Source organism: Bemisia tabaci, chromosome 3 (genome assembly GCF_918797505.1).
Source record: "Bemisia tabaci chromosome 3, PGI_BMITA_v3".
Taxonomy (NCBI): domain Eukaryota; kingdom Metazoa; phylum Arthropoda; class Insecta; order Hemiptera; family Aleyrodidae; genus Bemisia; species Bemisia tabaci.
In genome coordinates, this window is record NC_092795.1 from 56,539,487 (window position 1) to 56,566,674 (window position 27,188).

At 44.6% G+C, this 27,188-nt stretch overlaps 1 protein-coding gene and 1 long non-coding RNA gene across 2 annotated transcripts in view; both read right to left on the bottom strand.

Annotated features, from left to right (window-relative positions):
• Positions 1–27,188, bottom strand: part of PDZ-GEF (PDZ domain-containing guanine nucleotide exchange factor) — a 227,190-nt gene that overhangs the window by 146,766 nt on the left and 53,236 nt on the right. The window lies entirely within an intron of this gene.
• The window catches only part of LOC140224331 (uncharacterized), a 67,832-nt gene that overhangs the window by 36,026 nt on the left and 4,618 nt on the right, over positions 1–27,188 (bottom strand). Inside the window, exon 2 of the long non-coding RNA XR_011899633.1 lies at positions 21,388–21,454. This is a non-coding gene — a long non-coding RNA (uncharacterized lncRNA). The remainder of the gene's footprint in view (positions 1–21,387; positions 21,455–27,188) is intronic.

The following is a 27,188-nucleotide window of genomic DNA, read 5'->3' on the forward strand; positions in this document are numbered from 1 at the left end:
TTTCTTAAAGAAAGTTCTACTACGACCCTCCTTCATTCCAGAGTATTTTCTTGTATCTGCGGATGGACTTGCATCTTACGATCTCAGAGCGCACATTCCAAATTCCACAACTTCTTTTTTTTTTTTTTTTCTGCTGGTTTAATGGCTTTGTGTCTATTGCACCTTCAGCCAACTTTAGACAATGTTTAGTGTCCGTAGACATCAGGCTCCATGCTCCAGGCTTTTCTAATTTTCAGGGATTAGGGCCGAGGAGAATCTGTTTCAGCAGATCTACTCGTCGATTCCGTGAAAATTAGACGCCACCACCGGGATTCGAACCCGGGACCTATTGACCTACACAACTTCTTCTACCCCTTAAAAAGAGCTCGAAAGAGCCTCCGACTTTTCCTCTTCACTCCTGGTCTAATTTTGTTCATCCAATAGAGCGTTTCGGGGCCGAATTTTGTCGGGACTTGCACATGGAGATGCAATATCTGTCGATGAGTCCAAACCGCACTACCGACCACCGGGCAATCAGAGGCGCTGAAAAGCCGGCCTTATGTGCAGTTAAAACTCGTCCTAATAGGTATATGTTAAAGTACCGGTGGAAAGGCCGACAAAATTTGGCCCCAGATTATTTTCTGCGAAGTCCGTACTCAAATTGACGTATTTCTGTCAAACGCAACTATGTGCAGTACGACGTGAACCCTGTTATGCATATATTCTTATGGGTCTCAGGGCTCATGTCTCAATGCACAATGTCCGTTTGGTAGAAATGCGTCCAAATATTTCTGCAAATAACGTCATCCTCGTTATGCCCGTTGATGCCGGTCGTAAAAACTTATTTTTTTGCGAGTCTTTTTCCTTTGACTGAGTTTAAACAACGCAATGCTCTGAGCAATACTGATCCAGTCGACATCCGTTACAGTTAGAGTCCCTTTATACTCAGAGTCAAGACAACACCCCTCATGGAGTCACAAACGGGAATAAAGATTACACAAATTGAACGTGTTTCGTACTCTTTGATCGGCTCATTCTTAAATTCCTTTCTCCGTTCCTTCTCTCATTCCGTTAGTTCCTTGTCGAACCCGAAATTCCTTGGTCCATTCCAGATTATAATCTTTGCAATGGGCCTGTTGCATGCAAGAGATACAGCCGCGCGAATAGATTTTTCAGAGGTTAAATGACACGAAAATTACGATGGTCACATTAAAAAAGTCTGAAATACACTCCTTACTGCGCAATTTGCGTTAATAGGAACGCGCTTTTTCAAAATTCCCGCGTCTGGGGGCAGTTTTCTAATCACCGAAAACGAGCAAACGGCGAGCTCGGTGATTTCCGGAAGATGCCGAGTCGTTGTTGTTGTTGTTGTTGTTGTTACTTTTTCCTTCAGTTTGTTAACAAACCCAACGTGATCTCTTATAGCGGTCCATATACGCTTTATGCGGTAACCAAATCGATCAACTTTTAAATATCCAACGCAATTCTTCTACAATTCATTACAGTATATCACGAGCTCCGATTTTTAGGTTATGTTGTCAGTTTTAGTTGACCGGAAATAGCCGCGAGTTGCCGTTAATTGTCTCCGTTAGAAAACTGCCCCCAGACGCGGGAAATTTGAAAAAGCGCGTTCCTAACAACGCAAATTGCGCAGTAAGGAGTGTATTTCAGACTTTTTTAATGTGGCCATCGTAATTTTCGTGTCATTCAACCTCTAAAAAGTCTATTCGCACGGCTGTATCTCTTGCATGCAACAGGCCCATTGGTGAAAATGAAATCTTTATTCCCGTTTGTGACACTGTGAAGGCCTAAAATCTGGTTAACCAATCAGAAATGGATTCGCATTGTCTTGACTCTCAGTATAAAGGGACTCTAGTTACAGTAAGGGAAATATCCGCAGTGACGTCACTTTGGCAATGCGGCAGCGGCGCAGGGTTGCGGCCAGGTCGGCTCGTTCTGGTGTAAGACATTTCGTGTCACTGCTGAGTGCGCGGCCCGAGTTCGATGCCCGGAGCCCTTTCCTCCTCCTCCTCCCCCCCCCCCCAGGGGGGAGGGAACTGAGGGCGGGGGGACGGATTCCAGCGCCGTCGTCGATGCCCCCGAACCAGAAAGAGAAAGTCCCCGGTGCACCCGGCCGGGCGGCGCTCCGCCATCGCACCGCACCGCACTGCCGTACTAAGGAAAAACACCGTATGAACATTCGAGAATTGCCAAATTTCCTTCGATAAAATGTTTATTTATGAGAAAAATTATGAATATTTTTCCTTGAAATTTTCAGGAACTTTAGATAAAAATACAAAGAATATTCCCTGAAAAATTGGAAGAAAAATATTCATAAGTTTACCAGGGAATTCGTGTTTTATCGAAGAAAATTTGGCAACGCCTGATGGTTCATACGGCGTTTTTCCTTAGCATGGCACCGGTCCGGTTCGGCTACCGGATTCTCGGCCTCGCGCTTGCGAATCGCGCGAGTCGGGACTCGGGAGCGGGATTCGACGCGCGGTTTCCCGGCGAAATAATGGTCGGCGGTGGCGCGGCTTCCGGGTGGACGCGTCGTCACGTCAACGTCAACGTCAACAATGGAGGATGTCGTGAGCCACTATCGCGGGCCGGCGACGAGATGTTTCAAAGCCTTCACTACTGGCTTCAATCAGGGTGCACTGAAAAAAAAACCACATTGGATCTAGAGTCCAAACTCTTAAAAACATCGACAAGAAAAAGGACTCTTGATTCGATCAGATTTAAGCTTAAATCAAGAACCGAGCCTCTTAATTTGAGCGGATTTCCTCTTGATTTAAGCTTAAATTTGATCGAATCAAGAGTCCTTTTTCTTGTCAATGTTTTCAAGAGTCTGGACTCAACATCCAATGTGTTTCTTTTTCCAGTGTGTTGCTCACAGAACTTAGGCGACGAAATTCCTTGAAATTTCCCCGACGCACGGTGGATCGAGACAATGGGAGAAGTCGGACGAAATTTGGAAACTTTAAATACTCATGACTCCGTTCATACGAAGCTTTGAGGTTTTAAAAGTGGCTCCATAGGTTTTCTCGTGAAATTTTCTTTTAAAAGTAGACCTTTTATTTAAAATGTGATGAAGTGAACATCAAAATTTGCAGTTTTCGTGAAAATATTCATGTCCAACCTCTCTAATTGACTTGATCCACTGTGCGACGATTGAAGATATGCCAGATGGTTAATAAAGACATTATTAGGCATAGTTTTCAAACAAAATGCGTTGTTCGGCGCGTCTAACCAACTCCAGGGAGCATATGAAGATGACCCAACAATTTTCCTTGTCATTTTTCCTGATATTTCCAGGTTCCAGGACGTCTTTCACTACGGACGGCAAGCTTAACACATGATTTTAATGAACATGAACATAATGCTTGTAAGGAACATCATAAAGAAAAAAAATCTCGTTTAGCCGGCGCCGAATCCCTTAGTATTCGGCGCGTAGTTCTTTTGTAATGAGTAAAAGATACATTTTTTTCGAGTTTATTCCTGGTCTTCGTATGCGTTTAACATTTTAGAGTGTTTCGTAAACAATCGATTGGACGATGGCGGCGTGCTAGTGAAATTTCGCGGTTTATTTCTTCTCCCTTCTTCGTCTTTACATTAGTCGCTTGCCTGTCTCTGGAGTGAGATTGAGAGTGTAAGACAAATTCCTGGTGCAGATTAACAACTTTCATCTTTTAAGTATTCATTCCTTCGCAGCTTAGTTCCTTTCATTCGTTTTTGCCGCTTCTCATCGTCACCTTCAGAGTTGCATTTGGTCTCTTTAGGAGCACTAAAAATATCACCTGCTCAGTCGACAGAATACCGACCAAACGACAACCGTTTAAGGTCGCGTGTTAAGCTTGCCGTTCGTAGTGAAAGGAGTCAACAGTATGTTCTTCCAATGGATGTGATCACAGAAGAAAATATTGTAGAGACCCAGCATTCCAGCATTGAAGTGCCAAGAAGGAATTCGAAAACATCGAAGTATTTACAAGTACCAAAGAAAAATACTTGGGCTTTATTTTCTTGCTCTCTTTCGTGGGTTTAACCCGAAAAATCGCATCTTGGGGGGAATAAACCATACAAATGGACGTATTTCTGCCAAACAGAACTATGTGCGAGTGAAAAAGATGGAGTGCGCCCTGGAAAACTGCATAAGAAGCGGTGTTAAAGTGGGCATGACTCCCTTTGGAGAAATGGAAAAGGGGGATTTTACATTCTATCAAACGGAACTAGATGCCACTTGAATGCGGCACTCGTGAGCCATGGGCATGTGACAAGGGCTTTTTGGACATGGCTCAAGAGTTAATGGCTCCCACAAGCAAGCTGACGTCACTGGCGCTTCATAATTCCCATTCATTGTTACGGCCCTCGACAAACGAGCACACCCCTTCTTTCCCACCTACCTCTGCTTCCGTTTGGCAGAAATACGTCCTAATGTCATGCCGAAATAAAGAAACTGAAAGCACAGGACTACTCTTCAGTTCTTCACCTGAACCTGGTTCACCGACCAACACTGGAAAAAAAACACATTGGATCTAGAGTCCAGACTCTTGAAAACATTGACAAGAAAAAATACTCTTGATTCAATCGGATTTTTGCTTGAATCAAAACGAAATCCGCTTAAATTAAGAGGCTTGGTTCTTAATTCAAGCTAGATTCTGATTGAATCAAGAGTACTTTTTCTTTTCGATGTTTTTAAGAGTCTGGACTCTAGATCCAATGTGTTTTTACTTTCCAGTGAATGACAGCGGTCCGATTTCAACTTCCATTCATAACGGCTTCAGTTTGAAAATAGGTACTTGCACCGCATTAGTGCGCGGGAGCTCCAAAATATTTTGTCCTGGGCTGTACACCGAGTTGTTGTCGGTGCAATCAAGTCGAGCTTAGCGTGAGACTCGTAAATGAGCGACCACTCCATGCGGTAGCCACCAATCCGACCCGCCAAATCTACCGGGAAACGCTTCCTCTTTCCTCCGCCGATTAAAATTAGAATTTCCCGTGAAATCTAGCCGCACGGCCCTTGTAGCCAGGATCGAGGTGGATAGGAGGATTAGATTAAAGCGATCCGATCGGAGCCGAAGAAACGCGGCCCCGTTGTGACGTCATCTCCTCCTCTTGTTCAATCTCGGATGTTTACCCAAGCATTCCCCGGCTAAGAACGCACTCGTTGCACGATGCACACACCCAACCAAGATGATGTTTCCCGCGCCGAAGTGAATGAGATATTGGGTGATCTCCAAGTGAGGGAGACGTAAAAATCATGCATTTTTTAGCACTGAAAAAAACAGGCATAACTCAGGATTTTGGTCATGGCTGTAGGTTCCAAATTTGGAATATAAGCCAGTAAACCAACAGGAGGAGAAGAAGAAGAAGGATTTTGGTCAATTGGTGTGGACTGATTTCATTTTAACGTTTTAACTTATCAGTGTTTATAATTTAATGAGCCACATGCGGGGTCACCACGAGTCAGTTAAAAAGTTCGACTTTCTTAATTCCTTTCTTAATCCTTTCGCTTGGTCATACCGAATAGTTTGATCAATACGGAACACCACGTCCACGTCCATATAGGCGGATTTAGACACTTCGAAAAGGGGGGGGGAGGGGAGGGGATACCCCCAGAACCTTTTCGAAATTTTAAAGCATCTTACAAGCAGTTCGAGTCAATTCCGTCACGTAAAATTACCAAATATGAACGTTCTCCCTTCTTTTTTCCTCCGTTCTTTTCTTCTTCCTACTCCCCCTTTTACTTCCTCCTTTGTTCCGGGCAAACGGAGGGGCTTACGCCCCCTACGCCCTTTCTAGATCCGCCTACGCAAGTCCACCATGCCCCACGGTCGGCTCATAAGATCGAACTTCTTTTGTAGTGTGAAACGACATTATCGTAGGCTTCTAAAACTTGTCACTGTGACCTCATTTGCGCCCGAAACTGCTCCATCCCAACTTACGGTTTCTTACGTAGTTTCCCTCGGAATGAAGGTTGCCCGAGGCTCGGTCTGCCGTGCTAAAGAAGAACGCCGTATGAACTTTCGAGAGTTGCCAAATTTCCTTCGATAAAATGTTCATTTTTGAGGAAAGTTATGAATGTTTTTCCTTGAAATTTTCAGCAACTTTAGATCAAAATACGAACAAAATTCTCTGAAAAATTGGAAGAAAAATATTCATAAGTTTACCAGGAAATTCGTGTTTTATTGGAGACAATTTGGCAACGCCGGATGGCTCATACGGCGTTTTTGCTTAGCACGGCAGCAGTGGTCATCACGCAGCGGTTTGGGCGTCCGACCGGGGAACCGGTCATTTTCTAATCCCAAAGTGGGTGTCAATAGACCCGTGTTTGTGCGTGTAAAGCGCTCTCGTGTAGTTTTTTCTGATCCTTGTTTTCGGGTGGGGGACCGGGGGGCGGGGGGCGTAGCGCTGGAAGCCGGAGTTCCCGATTAAGTGAGGTTCCCCGCTTCACGGAACCCACCCGTTTATTAGCCGCGTTCTCTTCGCTGCGAGGATCTCGGACACCGTTGCCCGTTGCGTTGACCAGGACCGCGGGAACTGATTGTGAGGAGTCATGGCGTAGCTTGTAGCTAGGCTAGCCACGATCCTCGGATGGTCGGGAAGTTCGATTTGAATCGCAGGTACGGCTGTACTGCCGCGCTGAGGAAAAACGCCGTATGAACATTTAAGAGTTGCCAAATGTCTCCGGATAAAACTAGTATTTATGACGAAAGTTATGCTTAATTTTTAAGATATAATAGATGAAATTGAGGACAAAATTGCCTGAAAATTTTAAAAAAATTATGAAAATTTTCTCTAGTAAATTCGGTTTTAATTAGAGGAAATATGGCAACGTCGAAAGGCTATTACGGCGTTCTTCCTAAGCACGGCAGCATATAGCTGCTCCTCAATGGGAGTTGTGCTCAATGGTCGTGGTGGCGTGGTTTTGAAATGTAAACATAATGCAAATCTCACCGACAGGATAAATTGGCCAATTTTTTTTCGTTTAGGATAGTTTTATTTTCTCACCTGCAACAAAATTAAAATCAAATGTTAAAGAATGATGCGCTGACACATTTTGGTGAAATTTCCTGATTATTGAAGATAAGAGAGATGGTTAAGAATACATAATTGAAAATAGTTATCAGGCAAAATTTGTTTTACGATGCCTCAAACCTATTCTAGAAAGCAAATAAAGGTGTTTCAAAAAATTTCCGTGACATTTCCCGGTTTTCCTTGACTTTATAAAATTCCTTGACATCTCCCGGTATTCCCTGACCGCGGCAACCCTGGATCTATACTCGCAATTTTAATTTTTGCACGAGAAAAATCCCTTTCAGATCCCTCCCAGACAACCCCTGGCGCCGGATCGACCCTAACCGCCAGGGCGAACTCCCTCGATTAACCAACCACAAAATCCGGATGAAAAATACCCCCGCGGAGCTTAAAACGCTCATTATCAAAATGACACGAAGCGTGGTGATGGCCGGTCGGCGGGCGGGCCGGGGGCGGCGCTAAACCCCGCGTAAAATCGCCACCTCTAAGGACCGAACACGAATCATTTGCGAAGCATGACAGATCGGGAATGAAGAGTACGACAATTAATTAGTTCTACACGTCGGGAGCGCGGTAAACAAAGGGACACCTGATATTGTAAACGCACTCGCGAGGGACTCCATCCTTGTCCCCTCGATGAATGGGCGCCATGTTGCCGCGTCGCACCCAAAAATATCCTCTCCTGCCGTGCTAAAGAAAAACGCCGTATGAACCTTCAGGCGTTGCCAAACTTCCTTTGAAAACACACGAATTTTCACGTAAAATTGTGAATATTTTTCCTCCAATTTTTCAGATAATTTTGTTTGCAATTTCACCTAAATATTCTGAAAATTTAAAAGAAACATATTCATAATTTTCCTAAAAAATAAACATTTTATCGAGAATAATTTGGCAACTCTCAAATGTTCATACGGCGTTTTTCCTTAGTACGTCAGCCACACGAGAGAGACCGTATTTTAACTACCGGTTCGGCGACTCGAGGGCAGATATCCATTATCCACCCGGACCTTGTTGCGAGGGACAAGGGTGGCGGTTGACATATTGGAATTAATTTCATACTTTTCCCGCCAGGGCGATGACGGGGCGTCGCGGAGGATTGCAACCGGGGGAGGGAGCGGTCGCCGGAGCGACGTTGGAATTGGAATCGGATAGTGCAGTGTTATTGCAGCCTTGGATGCGAGCGATAGCGACGATACCGCAAATGCATCGGCTATGAAAATTCATCCGCGGTTGTCGAGTTAAACGCCAAAAACACTGAGAAAAAGTTACGGGCTACGTAGACATACCGTCCGTTTCGGGCTCAGAAGCCAAAAGGTGTCTCTTTTTTGAATTTTTGCAATTGTTTCTATACCGATTTTTATTTCATTGAAAAAGGGGCTACTTAGGGGCTATGTAGACGTTCTTTCCGCATTCCGGGCTCAGAAGCCAAAAGTTCCGGGTACTGGAGGCATAGTTTCGACTGCTCCGGGTGCTACAACCGAAACTTTCGGCCTCTAAACCCGGAACGCGGAAACGTCTACATAGCTCCTCAGTACCGGCTTCCGCGGCCGGGGTATTTTTTTCAGTGAAATAAAAATCTGTGTGGAAGTGGCTACAAAATTTTGAAAAAGGGACACCTTTGAAAAATGTAAGTTTTCCAGAATAAAAGAATATGCATACTAAACTCTGGCCGACCATAAATTGTTCAGCGTTCGTCGATTGACATCTGAAGGTGTGAGTGGACGTTTCAGCCATCCTCCTAGCGCCGCTTTTGAGATAAAAATTCAAAAAGTCGCGCTTAACGTTGGACGCGGAAATTCCCGGGACGGATTAAATCAAAAAATTTAATTTTGGATTTTCCTGATTTTTCCTGCCATTTCAAAAAAATCCTGACTTTTTGCGCGAGTAAATTGACACAAGTTTGATTCAATAATAAACTTGAGTAATTGAATCAAATAATGGGAACTCAGAATTTCTTGATGAATGATGAATTTCCTGATATTTTCCGGTTTTTACTGATGGTGGACATCCTGAATAATATAAAAAAGAATACCACATCCGATCTTATCGAATTTGAAGGACGATATGCACCTTTTTATTGGGCCAGGTGACATCAACCCGTAATGCTGGAAATGACCCGGCGAGACTGTTCCTATCCATCAACGGTAAGATGGGAGGATGAACGCAACAACACAAAAGATGTGGCGTTCTCCCGGGGTGGATGTAAATGTAAATCTGATTTTGACTTGGACGCTTTCAAATCCCTTGCAGTGGTTGCAGTTGACGGGAGAAAAAGAGCTCATTGATGGCGACTTTGTAAGGACAAAAACACGATGGGCGAGGGGGAAGAATAAAATAAGGCTGCTTTCTAACTTTCGACTTCGATAAATACCAGCGGATACGACAGTGTAAACTCCGGAGATTTGAGCCTGTTCCTGACGACCTGTATTGATTTTGCGGCGACAACAGCCGATGTTTAAAACAAGTCATCTAAAATTTAATAAGCTATTGACTGCGAGAGACAGGATACAAGCAGCCTAGAGGATGAGAAAAAAGGAAAGAGAAAACAAAGATTTTTCTTGGAAAAGCTGCTTGCTAGAGGTAAGCGTTACAGTTTAACAGCCAATATTTCCTGGCTTTTCATCAAATCTCGGACATACAAAAGATGCGACGTCGATGACAGCGCCTGGATACAACTATTCATGCTCTGCGGTTGTCCTCGTTGCCTATGCAGTAAGATGAAGGGGCACTGGCAACAGACCACTAGACAAGGTATGAACTTGAGCATTTAGATACATGTTATTTAACCAAAATTTCACGTAGAACACAATTCGCGCAACGAAAATGACTGAAATCGAATCGACTCTCAAAGAAGATATTAAGTTTTTATTTAGAATATGCAAGCGTTTGAAATTTGATGAATTCCATGTTTGAATGGGCGCTACTGAGTGAGCTGGAAACAAGGATACCCTTGCTTCATAAATCGAACAATTATTGGAGGAGATATATGACAAAATGATCTAATCTGCTAAAATACACGCGTTTAAATGGGAAATGCCGCCAGATGACGTCACTGGGCGACACATTTTCTCACTTTTACGTCTACTCTTATATTATTTCCCATATCAGAAAAAATTATATAAAACTGCAAAATCAGCTCTTTAGGCACTTTCAGATGAATCAATAAAAAATTTGCATGCAAATTCTCCAATTTTCCCGGGCCGGATGTTGTGCGGCCAGTTGTCCAGAGGAACAGACACCGTTTTCGGTACGAATTCCTCAGATTTATACGAGAATTCGAGGTTCTCCTCATCCTCCGCCCTACGCGACGAAAATTCGGTCATTTCTGCTACGATCCGTCATCTCTGGTTCTGCGGCGGCAGCGGTAGCCCCATCAACAATACTCGCGATCAAGAATGACCCGGTTTGCAGATCATCGTGCGGTCGGCCATCACACGAACGCCGGGTCCCGGAGAGAACGAGGGAAGTGAAGGGGGGGGGGGGGATTAAAATACTCCAAATCGAGAGCGCGGCTTACCAGCTTTCCACGCTTTTCCTTTCCCGAGCGGATCGTCGGTTCTCTCTCTGCGACTCGGGATTTTCATGAATGACGGGGTGACACATGACGTGGCGCCGGGGAAAGATGAATGGGCGAGGGCCGTTTCCGGTCGGGTGATACCGTGGGTGCGTGAGATGTAAGCGCGGATATGCGCTCACGCTGAAATACTACGCTCGAGAGGGTGATGCAACACACGAGACCTTGACCTCGAGACTCACTTTGAAACTGTAGCCGCGCAAAGCGCACACTGTGTACGGGATTTATCGAAAAATCGATTCGATGTTCTTCAGGATCCGAATCGATTCGATTTTCTTCAGGAATCTGATATCGTCGATTTAAATTTTGACAAAAGACCGATTTTCCGAAAAATTGATTTAAAAATATCGGAAATTACGAAGGCTCAAAATTCGTGCTCTTAAACAAAACTTCAAATAAAAATTCTCAGAGAGATGTCTCCCAGTGGTTTTTTTTTCACCTACACCAAAGGGAAAAAAAACCATAAAAGAACCCTTTGCAAACAGATGTTATTCGCCTAATGTAAAGGCTTACACCATTAATAAACCTAACATGCTTCATAAAACAGCATGTATTGTATTGTATCTGATCATGGTTTTGAGGGGACTTTAAATGCCGTTCACGAAATATTTGTAAGAAATAAAAGAACAGGCAAGATGGATTCTCTATCACTTCTAGCCTTGTCATGAATCCATCGGTATAAGACCCATTTTTCGGTGGATGTTCTCCGCATTCATGCAGTCACCGCTAGTTACTGGCTGTTGCCCATGATACGTCTGGCATAATTGAGAGAGAATAAGGTAAGTTCTAACGACTAAATTTCCTGGAGATTATGTTTATCCATACGAGTCTGCCATGCTAAGAAAGAACGCCGTAAGAACATTCGAGAGTTGCCAAATTTTCCCGGATAAAACATGAATTTTTTACAGAAGTTTGGTATATTTTTCCTTGAAATTTACACATACTTTAGCATACATTACAGGCTAAATTTCCTGAAAAATTTGAATGCAAATATTTATAATTGTCCCGGTAAATTCGTTCTTCGTTAAAGGATACGGCAACGTCTGAGGGATCATACGGCGTTCTTCCTTAGCAAAGCAAGAGTTCCATCCTTCTTCATCCGTGAAGTTGCACAACGGTCCCCAGATTATTCGCTTATTTTATTCCTCAGCGACTAAGCAACCCTTTCTTTCTCTCAGCGTGGGTTTCATTCTTCGGATTCGAATAGAAGGGCTGGTGACGGATGGAAAGCTGACACTGTTTCTTAATAAAACGATCTTCTCGCGTCTTCCTTCGCCAAGCCTCGAATTCAGCGAATCCGTCGCGACAGTGTCAACAAAATTCTGTGATGGAACCTCCAGGGATTTTCTCGCGATGCAGCTGCGCTCCGCTCCTCAGCCATGTTGCATTGTCGAATGGACTGTTCTCCATGACAATGCATCCGTTCAGAAATCTTGCAGAAAAATCAGTTGCGGGTTTGAAAGACGCAACCGAAAAAATATTCCCTAAAACGTTTGTTTAAACTTGGTTTTAGCCTTTGAATAGAAAGTTCTATCGTAGGGTGACCACGGAAATTTAGAATTGGAATCCCTCGACTTCGAGGTGATATGGAATGATGAATCGTCGCGCCTTCTTAGCATGAGGGCGCAACTACGTTCTGCAATGAACCATGTCTCCCTAACAAGTCGATGCTTTTCGGGGCTCATCTCAATGTGTAGTTACGCCCTTTTGTCAACCGGGCGACGAAATAATACTTTTCAATATTTCGATTCGCCTCTTAGACGAGCTGAGGCTAAAGCAGCTGTGTGATACGACACGCAAAAATTTGAATGAATGGAATTTCTCCTTGCATTAATTAGAATTTCTTGACTGCTGTCACCCTGCAATACAATATAACTCTGAAATGTAAATTTTAAAAAATCTGATATAATATCAGGGCAACATAGGTTAAAGAAATGTCTGTGGAGGCAAGGAAAAGCTGAGAAATTTAAAATGTTATTGCAGTTTTTTTTTTACTAGGGGACTACGCCCCCTGACCGCCTCGCAATTCAGGCATTGAGCGATACGCCTATGATTTGGACTACATTTTGCAATTAGGAACTATAAACTCTGGGTCTTCTGGAAAAACACTTATGTGCATAGGGAAACTAATAGCACATACGTCGTTTTTAAACCGGGCTAGAATTTATAGTTCCGAATTGCAAAATGTAGTCCATTTTATCATCTATTTACAGTAAGACAGGATATACTGTCGCAGCGTGGCTCGCAACATGTTTCTATTTAGTCCCGGCGATCAGAGATCTTTTTTTCATTTCATATTGAAAAACAAGGAAAAATAAAGCGAATTAAGAAAAACGTTAGGGATTTTCGGCATGCCCATGCGTTATCACGGATTTTTCGGTGGTCAGAGAATCCTGACCACTCTCCACTACCAAAAAAAAAAAAAAAAAAAAAAAAAAAAAAAAAAAAAAAAAAATTGAAGCGAAGAACTTCGAACTCCGACACAATAATCGAGGCGAGAGACTACCAACAGAGTCTCCGTTTAAAATCTGGCAAAACTGTGCCATAACCGTTCATAAAGCGAGGGTACCGTAATTTGTCCCCAAGGCGCGCAACGCCGCGCCGTTTCCAGCGAGCGGGTGAGCGGCGGTGTGATCATGCACGAACACATGCACGTACACAAACACATACTCATACACATACACATGTACATGCACATGCACATCCAAAGGGAACGTCTCTCAGATCAAACAGAGCTGGATCAGCGTTGCCGTCGTCCAGCGACCAGGCGCGAGTGATTGTTTATCGATCTCCCCATTTGAAGCTGTGCTAAAGAATCGACTATTATCGACTCTGTCTATCGATCCTTTTCCATAGGTTCAAATGGCAGATCAATCGATACATCGCAAAGCAAAGCACCGTTGAGCGGGACGATTAATTCCATCGCACGTTCTGACAACTCGGTTCGGATGGATTGGTTTTCCCGCTGGTGGTGAGAAATTCGATAATACGGTTCATCGAATTGGGCTGGATCTGTGGCATGACGAGAAACTGGATCACATATCGATCGCCGGATCGCCGTGATCCGAGGAAATTCATTGATTCTCGGGAAAAACTGGTATTATGACGTAAGATTACTTCGACGGAGGTCCGAGTGGCCGAGATAAATGCCAACGATTTTGCTTCGTGAAGGAAAACGAAAGGGCCGGTGTGAAATTGTTGAAATGAAGACCGTGCGCAGTGTTAAGAGGAATTTCGTGCTACGGTCCAAAGCATAGAGGCAGCTTTCAACTAGTGGCGATTTTTTTAAGATGGCAACACTATTTTTCCTCCATTTAAATACATTAAAAATATGTTCATACGGCGTTCTTCCTTAGCACGACACAGGGTTGCCACATCAGAATTTAAAGAGTAGAATTCCTTGACATTTCCCTGACACGCTATCAAGAAATTCCCTGATAATTGAAGGTGTGACGGATGGTTAAGAAGACATAATTGAAAATAGTTTTCAGGCAAAATTTATTGTTTGAAACCTCAAACCCATTCTAGAAAGCAAATGAAGGTGATTTAACCAATTTTCCCAGACATTTTCGTCATTTCCGTCATTTCCCCTGAAATTTCCCGGTTTTCCCTGATAGTGGCAACCCTGACGACAGTGTATAGACTGCAGACGCCTTGGCCTGAACATCATGATAGTACAGAAAGGAAAAACCCCGGACTAGGGTAAAAATCCCCTTCCTCTACCGGTCTCCCATGAATGTTGCAACCCTGCTAAGATATTTGCGACCCTGACCGACAAGGATCGATTGGCTCTTGATACGTCCAATTTCTCGTGACATCGGCAACACACGAGTGGTTGGTGGTGCTCCGGGGGCCGGGGGTGCGCCTCGCCTCGCTCCACCCGCGCTCGATGGGTCACGGGCGCCCGTCTAGACCTAGGGGTGCCCAGCCCCCTCCCGGCCGCCGCCCCTCGCCCCCGGCCCCGCCGCGGGGTGCCGGGTCCCACTCCACGAACATGACTCACATCTCAAATGCCACTCACTCGATCCACCGATGCCAGAACGGCACCGACGCCGCCGACGCTCGTGACCGACGCCCAGTCAAGGCAAGGCTCGCCGATGATGGATGGCGCCAGAGGCGTCGAAACGAGAGCGATTGCCGTCACGTCACCGTGACGTCATGCCGGCACTTTACCCGTGACGTTGTCGTTGTTGGAACGTCGTATGAACTGAAATTGGACGTATGTATGCTAAAAGGAGCTGTGTGCATAGGGTTCGCGAGCAACATAGTTCCTTTTAGCATAAGTACGTCCCAGTGGCGTGGCGTGAATTGCGATATATCGATTGTTATGCCATTTAAACCTATGAAAAAAGATCGATTATCAGGGTGTTCGCAGCGGACACCTTAGTAATCGATTCTTTACCATAGCTTCAAATGGCGAGATATCGATAATCGATTATTCACGCCACGCCTCTGGTACGTCCAATTATCGTCGGTGTTTGAGAGTATTCGACTGAAACGAAAAGTTTGGTGATAGGTTCCATAAAAAAAGGGGAGAGGGGGGAAATTGGGAGCACAGGAAAAAATAGGAGATGTATTCATTGTACTTATTCATGGAGAGAAACTCAACGCAAGAGTTAAGTTAACGCTGAGTAGCGAGGATGGTTCGAAGGCCTCCCCCAGAAAATGTTTGAATTTTTGAAGCATCTAAATTGCAGTTGGAGTCAATTTCATCATGAATAACTACGAAATGAACCATGTTTTCTTCCTCTTCCCCGTGTTTCTTCTTTCTTCCTTCTCTTTTTTTCAGGCAAAGGTAGGGATGAGTGGCGTGCGCCCCTATCTCCCCCCCCCCTCCCTCCGCCTAAGAGCAATTATCTGCATAAGCAGACTAATAACGCATACGTTGATTCTATAGAGTGAGGTAGAAATAGTAGTTCCTGATTGGATAAAACATAGTCCGGATTTATTGAGACTCGAACGGTTTACGGCTCGGTTTTATCTCGCTATATTATGCCTATTAAAGATAGTGAATTTCAACTACGGATCAAAAAGAGAAGAAGAGGAAAAATCAGCATTTCTCCACGGATTGAGCGCATTGGATTCGAGTGCTGCAGGTGCGCTATCTTGGTAATCCAAAAATCTCTAATAGGTACTTGATCTCCTTCCCCATTAACGATCCCTCTCCAACCGGCATCGCAGCAATAGCATCCGTCGTCGGATTAAGATTAATCCCGGAGACCTCCCCCTCCCCCTCTCCCCCATCGCACGCCCACGCCAGTAAGGCAGCCCTCCGCTCCGGGGCACCCTCCGTGCTCTGACCTTGAACGACATTACACCAATTCAAGCTCTATTAAGAGCAAACGCACGGAATCAGAGCGTTGTCGCTAGGGTGGGGCCTCGGGCAGCAGGGCGCGCATGTGTAACCTGAGCCCATTTTCGGGTAAACACCCTCTCTGGCTGCGGGGAGTTCCGTCTGCCCCGCTCCGAAATCTCGAACCGGTGCCCTTGCTCCCGATAAATCAATCGTTTTAAATGTGGCAGTTTAGGCCCTCTCTTCAGAATGCACGGGTTAGTCCGGGGTATAGGGGTTGTTCCGCTCACGAACTGATGATAGGTCTACTGCAGGGCAGTGTTCCAACTTCACCCCGAAATGTTAGGGGCCATATTGTGCCATGCTAAGGAAAAACGCCGTATGAGCCTTCAGACATTGCCAAACTTCTTCTGATAAAAATACAAAATTTCCAAGGAAACCTGTGGCCATTTTCCTCCCAAATTTTCAGAAAATTTATCTCGCAATTCAATCTGCAGTGTCTGAAAATTTCAATGAAAAACATACATACAATCTCCTCAAAAATGAATGTTTTATGAAAGGGAATTTGGCAACATTTGGATGTTCATACGGCGCATTGCCTTAGCACGGCAGTATTGGCAATCCTTATTTATGGTAGCAATATAACAGTCGGAACACAAGAGATTTATGACGCGGCCATGCAGTGACGCACAAGAAACTCCTGCAGTTCGCTACGTTATGCTGCAGTGTTGGGGAAAAGCGTCGTATGACCCTTAAGGCGTTGCCAAATATCCTCCGATAAAATGTTAATTTTTGAGGAGATATTTATAATACAATAGATATTTTCCCTTTAGATTTTCAGATACTGTAAGTAGTCTAAATTGCGTATGAAATTCTGTGAAAAATTGGGAGAAAAATACCCACAAGTTTTTCAGGAAACTCGATTTCATTGAAGGAAATTTGGCAACGCTTGAGAGCTCATACGACGTTTTTCCCTAGCACGGCAGTATCAAACGGCACCTTGTCCAGAATCGGGGAAAGGTCTCGGGTCCCGGGGGACTTTCTCTGATGCGCCTGCCTGTTCAACGTCCAAAACGGCACGAGGGATGCAATTTTCGGGGCTGAATTACACTGGATTAGATTATCGGATCAAGGAGGGCGGGTGCCTGCAGAGGGGAGGAAATCTTCTGGGGTATTCCAGCTGGATTTGCACTAATCCGCACTATAAATTTAATTTGTCCGTCGTTGGACACACTATCAAAGGTGTCGAAATCGAAGGGATTCGATGCTGTGAACCCCAGATTCGGGGTTAAGGACACGTACACAAATTAGGCAGAGGGGTTGCGGGCGGTTTTCAATCACGGCGCACGAGCTTATCATTCAAACGGTGAGGGTGAGGGCGCGCCAATGTGGGGGTTACAATTATTGGGGTGGACAATAATTTGAACAGATTTGACTCACCCACATTTTGTCAGCACCAACCACTCTGCTTCATGAGAGTCGAAGAGATAGACCGTTCTTGTGAACAGAGACAACCTCGAATTTTACTCATCAGCGTAGATTTTTTATTTAAAAAACTTAAGACTGAAGTGTCATCTATTACTACCTCTCCGTGCTAGGATAAGGGGAGGATCTCATGATGTCTGAGAAATTTTCCTCTGCCCAAACTAGAATCAAATTCGTCGTTTTCTAAACGAGCCTGTGATCCATGTTCGTCCATCCATTACGATTCAATGCTTTGACGCGGGCTTATCTTAGTGTGTACATATGCCTATTCTGCCATGCTAACGAAAAATGCCGTATGAACCTTCAGGCGTTGCCAAAGTTCCTTTGGTAAATCACGAATTTTCTGGAAAGTTGGTAAATATTGTAATAATGTAACTTTGCCGGTAATTTGGTTCGCAATTTCACCTAGAGTTCTTGAGTATTTCATAACTTCCTAATTTATTAATGACTTTCCTTAAATCATAACTTTCTCATTTATTCATAACTTTTCTTAAAAATAAACATTTTATCGGAGGAATTTTGGCACGTCTCAGCTATTCATACGGCGTTTTTCCTTGCTGCGGCAGCTTACAGGGTTGCCACCGAATTTGGAAAATTAAATTCCCTGACATTTCACTGATTTACCAGGCACATTTTGATGAAATTCCCTGACAATTGAAGACATGGCAAATGGTTAAGAAGACATAATTGAAAATAGTTTTTAGGCAAAAATTTGTAGTTCAAAACCTCAAATCCATTTACGAAAGCAAATGAAGGAGATTTAACAAATTTTCCCTGACATTTTCGTCATTTCCCGGTTTTCCCTGACTTTTGAAAATTCCCTGACATTTCCCGGTTTTCCCTGACTGTGACAACCTTGTGGCTGGTAGAATTCACGGGCTCCAGTCGCCAGCGTGCCGGTCGCGGGAAACACTGCAGAATTGGATCTTTCCGCAAAAATGCATTGGCGGAGCGCAACTCACAATCAGCTGCGCGGAATGGCACGACACGGCGATAATCCGAGCAGCGGCTCCCGCGGATCGGCGGGCGCGGGGGTGGGGGAGAGAGAGAGATCACGCCGAGATGAATGGCTTCGCATTGCACGTGCACGGATGAAAATCGCGGGGGGCGGGGGGCAACTCGACCCCGAGGGGTGCGGCGAGGGGGGCGCGCGGACCGCTTTCCGTTGTGAATAAAAATAAAAACGGAGTCGGAACCCGCCGGGGCCGGAGAGGCACCGAGTTGGGACTCGCGGGTCCTGGCGGGAGATGGATCTCTTGCAGTTTGCCGTGGTGAGGAAAAACGCCGTATGAGCCTCCAGACGTTGCAAAGTTTCCTCCGATAAAAAATGGATTTACCGGGAATATTGCGGATATTATTTTCTGAAATTTTTGGACGATTTTGTACGCAATTTAATCTAAAATATCCGAAAATTTCAAGGAAAAGTATGCACGAATGTTGTCAAAAATACATGTTTTATCGAGGGAAATTTGGCAACTCTCGAATATTCATACGGCGTTCTTCCTTAGCACGGCAGTGCAGTTTGCGGTAACGTTGCATGGTGGCAACGATCATGGTGTCAACAAACCAAAAATCTGATCATGGAGTCAACGATTGTTGACGTCGTGATCAGGCAGTAAAACGCAAAAATGGGCCCTGAGCATGGTGTCAACGATCACGGTGTCAACAAACAGAAGAATATCCTCCTTGTGAGTAAAATTAAAAAATTAAGTGTACAGGAGAGGTCTGGGTCACGTATAGTTGGATTAGGTTAGTTTAGGTCAGGACATGTACGGTTAGATTAAGTAGGTAAGGTTAAAGTTATGTAGGGTAAGGTCGGGGAAAGTTAAGCTCTGTGAAAGTGGAGTAGGTCTTGTAAGGTGAAGTTGGGTAAGGTTAGGTAAAGTTGGGTAAGGTTAGGTTAGGTAAGGTTAGGTTAGGTTAGGTTAGGTTAGGTTAGGTTAGGTTAGGTTAGGTTAGGTTAGAGTAAATAGCACAAGAAAAACATGACTTGAAATTTAAAAGGTGTTACTGAGGCAAGTTTTAAGTTTTGTTGACGTCGTGATCGTTGACACCGTGATCATTTTTCATAAGGGTCAGAATTTTTTATTTTTGGATGATCATGGTGTCAACAAAAACTTAAAAAAACTGTTTGTTGATACCATGATCGTTGACACCATGCTACGTAATCCAGTTTGCCGTCGAGACGCCGCTATGAAGAAACCGCGGAGCTCTCGTTCTGAATCGATGGGAGTTTTACGTGGTTTTCGGGCGTAAAAAACGTCGTCGCGTCATTAGCTCGCGAAAACCCGGATCGTCGCGGAAATCGAGTGATGGGATTCGTAGACTTTCGTGCGACTGGCTAGTTGACGATTTTTCTTCGGCTTTGGCATTCTCAGCGAGAGGGGATGAAGAGGAGAGCCCTCGGCGCGGCGATCGGCATGTAACACATATTAGCGCCTACAAGACTGCACGAATACTTCACGCATTGCATCAAACACAGTGCGGTCATTGCGAGCAGCGTGAAACGAATAGCGCCTACAAGAATGCATGAATACCTCACGCATTGCAGCAAACACAGTGCGATCAGCGTAAGACGCATAGCGCCGACAAGACTACGTGAATACTTCACGCATTGTGTCAAACACAGTGCAGTCTGCGAGGCGCGGCGGCGGAAGTTAAAATCATTAATCCACATTTATGTTTGTTTTTTCATAATTTTGTCGTTCATTTCTTATGAATGGAAGGCCTTGTCCACACTGAGATAGGTTTACGAAACTTAACTTTCGCGCAAAGTTCCGTGAACTTTTGCCAGTAGTGTTGACAGGGCTTTCCCAAAAAATGTGTTCAACCCCAGTAAACGCGTCTTATGCACCCCTCCCCCGCTGGCACGTTCATTTGATGGTTTTCATTGATGTTTCAAAACGAATGAGAAGGGGGCGGCAAAATACTAGCGGCCCATGGGCGGCAAGTAGGTAAATCCGGCCCTGCCAGGCAAGGGTTAGAGTATTCAACTGTTAGGGGAGGGTCCCATAATAAGTCGTAAAAAAAAGGTCATATGCTGAGCTCCGATCAAGCACATCTCGGAAAGCTTGGAGGATCATCGCTTCTTTATCCTCCCCACGGACCGTATTATCCAACTTGACTTTCGCGGAGGATTTCGATTTCGTATCGGCTCTGATCCACCGGGACCGGTTGGCAGTGTCCACTCGGACGAGATCGGGAAGGACACAGGACAACTCTCACCCGCGAACAGGGCCTCGAGCGGCGGTGACGGTGACGGTGGTGGCGTCGCAGGAAAGCTCAACCTATCGACAGCGACGATAAATTGTAGTAGCCGGACCCGGCGGCGAAAGGCGAAGGGCGGGGTGGGGGGAGGGGGGTGGACGCGCTGGCTAATCAAGTTTAACTTGCTCAAGTGGCCCCACGCTCCGCTCCGCCCCGCCGCCGCCGCCGCCCCGGCCCCGGGCCCTCGGGCCGCGGCTTTGGACCCTGACTCTTCGCGGCTCCAGGTTGCCCGAGTGGACCGCGAAAACACCGACGAGGCCCTGTCTTTTGCGTCGGAAAACCGTGTTTTCACACAAAGGCCGCGAAATGCTCGGATCTGGCCGTGAACTTCGTTGGGGATTTGAGAGGAAGAATGGACCAGTTGCGCTGGTCACAGAATCGTGTTTTGATGCTTGATTCTTGTGGTTAGCCAAAGATAATGAGATCTGTCCGAACCACAACTTTTTACGTTCAATATTAGCTGAGATATCGCCCTTTGAAAAGTCGGGTTTTTGATGTCATCCCTCGCGGTGATGACACCCTTGGTTTCTTCCACCTTGAATTCATCGTTCTAATACACACGTATGCACTGGTTGCTCGGCTTAAAACACGGATAAAACCGAGGTGGAAGAAACAAAGGTTGAGGATGACGTCAAAAACCTATTTGTCCGCTAACGGACATTCAGGAACATCGCCATGCTGCGATTCAGGTAGGAAAAGAAAATAATTGCTGGAAGAAAATGCTTTCAGGGTAGATACTAGTACTACTTACACTTATTGCATGGTCCAGGAGATTCATAAACATTTATGTGATAAGAGATGAACCATATTGTACGAACCTGCAACATACAAATAGAGAAAAACATTAGTCAGATCACCGTCAGAGATTACGATTACAGAAGTACAGCATTGTACTTTATGTATAGGTACATACGCTTAAAAATATCAAAGGCTATGAACACTTTTCAAACGTATACATGCATGCGATGAAGAATCAAGAACAAAGTTTCTCTTCATGGACTTATAGGAGCTTCATGAAACCTAAGACGCTTGAGCCTGTCAGAAGTCGATCCTAGTGGCCGGACTCTTCCTAGAGTTTCTTACTTAAGAGATTAAGACAAACTTAGTCAGCCTAGTCTCTGCCGATGATCTCAATGACTCAAGAGTTGGATCCGGCAGCAATTTGGAATCACAGGATTTCCTCAATTTAAACCTATGCTAAATTATAGATTCTTGTCGGAGCTGACCGCTCTAAGAATCGATACTTTTCCATAGGTTTGAACGGAGAAAAGACAGTGTTGCCAATTTGCTGGATTTGCCAATGACGACTACGCTTCGCAACTCTACTCAAAGAGAACCATAACCCTCTAATATCCGTTGAATCATGGTGAAATTCGGCGGCGCCGCAATGTGACAATTGATAAAGCGCCCATGTGACTGCATCTAACGTGTAACGAATAATGGAGCTCCAATCGATAAGTTTTTAATAAGCTGCTCAAGTGTTCAAGGCCAATGTCTGCTCGCGAGCTGCGAAAGAGCGTGCCTGTCGGCCCAGGCGGGTGACACTCCGAGCAAGTCACGCTCGGGAAATCCGGATTTTTCCGCACCGCGCGGCAACTCGCCCGCTCCTTCTCGACTTGACGCCATGAGTGAAAGAATTTGGGAACGGCCGGCCTTCCCGCTATTTTTTACGTGCCGATTTCGATCCGCGTACGGTTACCACAAAACCGACCGTCTTATTCCTCGGGAACAATGAACTTCCATCGACTACCGCGCCATTCATACCGTCCTGGGAGTGGAGCCCGTCATATCGTAACAAAAAACCATAGGTAACCGTCTGTAGTAAAAATAAGGGAGGCAAATTCGTCACATTCCGGTTAAAGTATCACAAGCGCCATGAGACGTTTCAAAATTTCCGCCGCCATTTTATTTTTTTTACAGCGAAATTGTTGGTTGAAGATGCTGGAAAATTGCATTGAATTTCATCGGCAGCACAAAGAAAATTCATTGAAACTTTCGGACAGCTTCGATGAAAAATTTCTCTGTAAAAAAATGAAATGGCGGAAATTGTTAAGCCTTGAACGGCGCTTGTGATACTTTGGCCGGGAGGGGACGATATACCGTAACAAAAAACCATAAGTGACCGTCTGAGGTTAAGGGAGGTCAAGTGGTCAGTGCAACGATTTCTGCCGGGATGGATCGAAAGATCGGATTTGAAAATTTCAAAAATATCTTTTTCGAAAATAATTGTTTTAAAAAATTCGAACATCCCACCGCCATTCAGACGTTAAAGGGTGTTGTTTGGTCCCAATATTGTTGGAAACGCGCGTCTAAACTTCCCGTAAGACTCCTCTCATCTTAAAATGACCCAAAGTTAAAAGTTTTTGTGGACTGGGATTCCACTCCACAAGTTGAGATGTTCGGCATGGCAATCGGAGATAAATACGCTTTCTCCGTTCTTATAGCCATCGCTTCTTGACTTCATTCCTGGACGGCGTTCTTGAGATAACTATTCAACCACGGGTGATGCCCATATTGCCTCTAGCCAAAAATGAAGGCGCGGCACACTACAACGATGACACCATCGCATCGCGCTGCGACAGCAGGCGCGGCTATGCAGTCAAATGACAAAGAGGATAGATTCATTGGCACAAGAGAGGAGTCTAACCACGATTAACGAGCTATGATTCAGAATTATATCAAAGGATGATCAGTTTGCGGCAATAGGGATTTCCTGTCATGCATCACTTTTTCGCTGTCCCACGAAATTCTTCGCAATTCAATTATCATTGAACCAACGTCCGGTTGTAGACTGAAGAGAAATTGCAGCACTGGGCGCAGAGAAGGCATTTCTCGCTTACGTGTCTCAAATTCTCGGTTAACGCTTCATCCATTATGATTAAAACAAATGGATGGAATTCGATGAAACTTTTACTGAAGCTCCTCGAAAACTGAGACGAATTTTTATAGAAAATTCACCGAATAGTTTCCTCTCTGCTATGAATTAGCAGTAAAGATTTTGAGACACCGTAACCAAGAAATACCCTTCCTGTAATCAACGACTTAATTGAACCGATCATTTTCCAAGTTACATAAGCGCCGAAATTGCGAATGCGAGAAAAACAAGAAAACCGTTTTATTCGTATTATTGACAATTTTCGAATTCCAAAGAGATGTATGTTCTTTAAGAAGGCTATTCCGAAATCAGACATGATTGATAATGCCAGAGAAAACATTAAGAAAAAACAAACTCTCTTGGTACCACCAAAATAGAGACTGGCGCTTGCGTTATTTGGAAAATAATCGGTTTAATTATGTGTAAGCCGTTACAGAACTGCTTTCCTCAAAATCACAAAAACACGCACGAAAAAAAATGCACACGATTAAGCATTTATACTCTGAAAAAAATCTGAGACACGTAGCAAATGTTGATTTTACATTTTAAAAAAATGCTAACTCAACATTGCATTTGTTCATTTAACTGTGGGCACAGTTAACCTAGCATTCTTTTTATTGTAAAATCAGCATCAATTATACCTGTCGCACATTTTTTTAACATTATAAATGCTACACTGGAAAAAAAAAAGTATATTGGATCTAGAGTCCAGACTCTTAAAAACATCGACAAGAAGAAATACTCTTGATTCAATCGGATTTTTGCTTAAATCAAGAACCAAGCCTCTTAATTTGAGCGGATTTCCTTTTGATGTAAGCAAAAATCTGATTGAATCAAGAGCATTTTTTCTTGTCAATTTTTTCAAGAGTCTGGACTCTACTTACATCCAATGTGTTTTTTTTTTCCAGTGTAAGGCAACATTCAATTTCTATACGTGGTTCAGGGACTGAAGCCAGGGCAAAGATCCTAGAAGCTGAGATTAGCTGGCTGGTTAGTTCCTTCCCGTCTCATGTCGATGGGATCGATAAAAAGGAGCCGACCCTCCACTTCCGGCTCGGCGAAGATCTTCCCAGCAGCCGTAGCCACTTAAAATTCATGAGCCGTCCGGCTATCGACACGGATTCGGGGTCCGCGCGGCGTCAACCCTTCCGAGGAGGCGAAAACCCTTGAGAAGGTCGAGTCGCCGCCTCCGCCTCCGCCTCGGCGTCAGAAAAAAACAAAAAAAAAGGAGGAAACGGACAACACCCACGCCTAGCAACCCACTTAACCGGAAACGGCTGAATAAATTAACGAAGCGCGGGGCTGCGATTCCGTTTCGAGTGGGCCCCGGGCCCCTTGACCTCGAGCTAGGGGTGTCGGGGCGTGCAGCGAACGGAGGAGGTGCGCGATGGGGTTGAAACCTCGGGACCCGCGGGGGGAGGGGAGGAAAGAAACTCGAAACCGTGTCAAAACAGGGGTGCATCAAGGGATCGGGCTCCGTTCGGGCGGAATTCAACCTGCGCTTTGTGTTGACCGCACGGTGACGTCCATCGGTTTCCCAAGATAACGACCGATAACATCGCTGCGGCCCGCGACTGCATTGTCGACGAGTGGACCATTGCATTGGCGCGTTGTGCCAGATGCGGGAGGATCGTCAATCTTTTTACGTGAAATAGAAATCAAAGAAGAGGGAAGGGTAGAGGGACTTCTACCCTCGGATGTTTCGGAACGTGCCCAAGACGATCGGGGCTTGATCGATTTATTGTTGATCCAAATGGACCACTAGACAAGGTACGAATTTCAGCATTCTGATGCATGATTCTTACCCAAAATTTCACGTAGAACACGATACGCACAACGAAATTCACAAAAATCAACTCCTTACGAAGCTATTTAATGATTCTTAGTGCGTGAATTCAAACCATCCGCTCCTGAAAACTCAATGCTCTACGTGATTCACATCGCGCGCTAAACGTTATCATGACAGTCTTTGCGATATAAAAATCTGGCAACCTCAATCTTGACGCTTTGGCTCAGCTATAGCAAATTGCTTATAGTTTGAAAAATACATGGCGGGAAATGAACATTGCTCGGTTGAGAAGCTTGCTGAAACCGTTGTAGTGCGCGATTTGACTCACGTAGAGCTTTGAGTTTCTTGTGAGCGGGCAGTTCAAATTCCTCGTAACCAATGTGAAATAAAAACGTTAATATATGTATCTTCGTTGGAAGTTGGTTTCAGTAATTTTCGTTGTGTGAATCGTGTTCTACGAGAAATTCTTGTTAAGAAACATGTATCAGATTGTTTAAATTCGTACCTTGTCTAGTGGTCCATTGATATTGGTCTCAACGCGGCTAGCCATCGCAGTTCACAGTTGGGCGTATTTCTATCAAACGGAACTGTGTGCATTACACCATGAGCCCTGAGACCCATAAGAATATGTGCATAACAGGGCTCGGCTCACGTCATAATGCGCATAGTTCCGTTTGGCAGAAATACGTCCAATTGATTCCCAATAAATTGACAAGGAGTCTCCCTCGTTCGAGTCCTGTTTGATCTTACCCAACTGATTTCCCCCCTTAATTTTCCCCCCTTTTTCCCGCCAAAAATTTCCGACTTACCCACGATTTATACAGCGGGCTTATTGTTGTTTTGATGGACAAAGCTATGGACAAAAAAGACATAAAGAGTATCGAGTGATCCTATCGAGGCAAGGAGAGAAAATGATGCACTAACCATAGGGTCTGGTTGAAATTGATGGTTCTTAGGGACTAAGGGAGAAAGTGATGGACAAACTAAATGGTCTCTCGTGGGTTGCTGTTGGTTAGTCTATTAAATACCTCCTTTGTCCATTTCAACCACCCATTTCCACAAATATGATCCCGAAAAATCCTTTTTGTCTTCTTCGTCTATCGCTTTGTCTCCCAATTTCGACAGTCTGCCCGCTGATCGTCATACTTTTACCATGTGACCGGCACGGGGAGAGGGGTCTTCGGTGCATGAGTGAAAACTTTCCAGGAGAGCGATTTTTGTCGAGTCAGGTCCGATAATTGGATCTGAACTAATCAGTAGATATTACCTACATTAGGACATGGTCCTTGTCATGCATACATTCTTATGGGTTTCAGGGTCCAGGTCAAGATAAAGCTAGTCCTTTTGATTCAAATATGTCCAAAGAATACGTTGCGGGCGATGAAGTGTACCCTTTTGACAACATAATTATAGAGATGAGAAAGTTGTATTACAATTCTACAAACCGGACGTGTTTTTGCAAAAATGAATAATTAAAAAATTAAATAAATTAGAAGGAACGATCCTGCAAGATTTGTGGGTTTCATAGTTTAATTTTATTGATTTAGGTATTTCCCAATATCAAACGCGACCAACCACGATCCGCATGGTCGTGTGGTCGAGAAGTCTTTGCACCCCTCAGCAAAAGAACAGTCATAACTCACAACAGTTCGGTATGAAATTTTTCGTAGCTCTGTGCCAAATCGCGTCTTCCGCAGAGGCAACGAAATCTCAATTTCGAGCTTTCCGATCCTAAAAGCTCCTCCCCGGTGCGGTCAGACGTAGGAGCTCATCGAGAGGCCTACAGCAAGGGACAAGAAACCAAGACAGCGCGAATAGCCCGGTGGCGAGATAAACAGAACTTTCGGATGATGCTCGGTGGCGCGACTGCCGGCAACTTTCCAAGCTT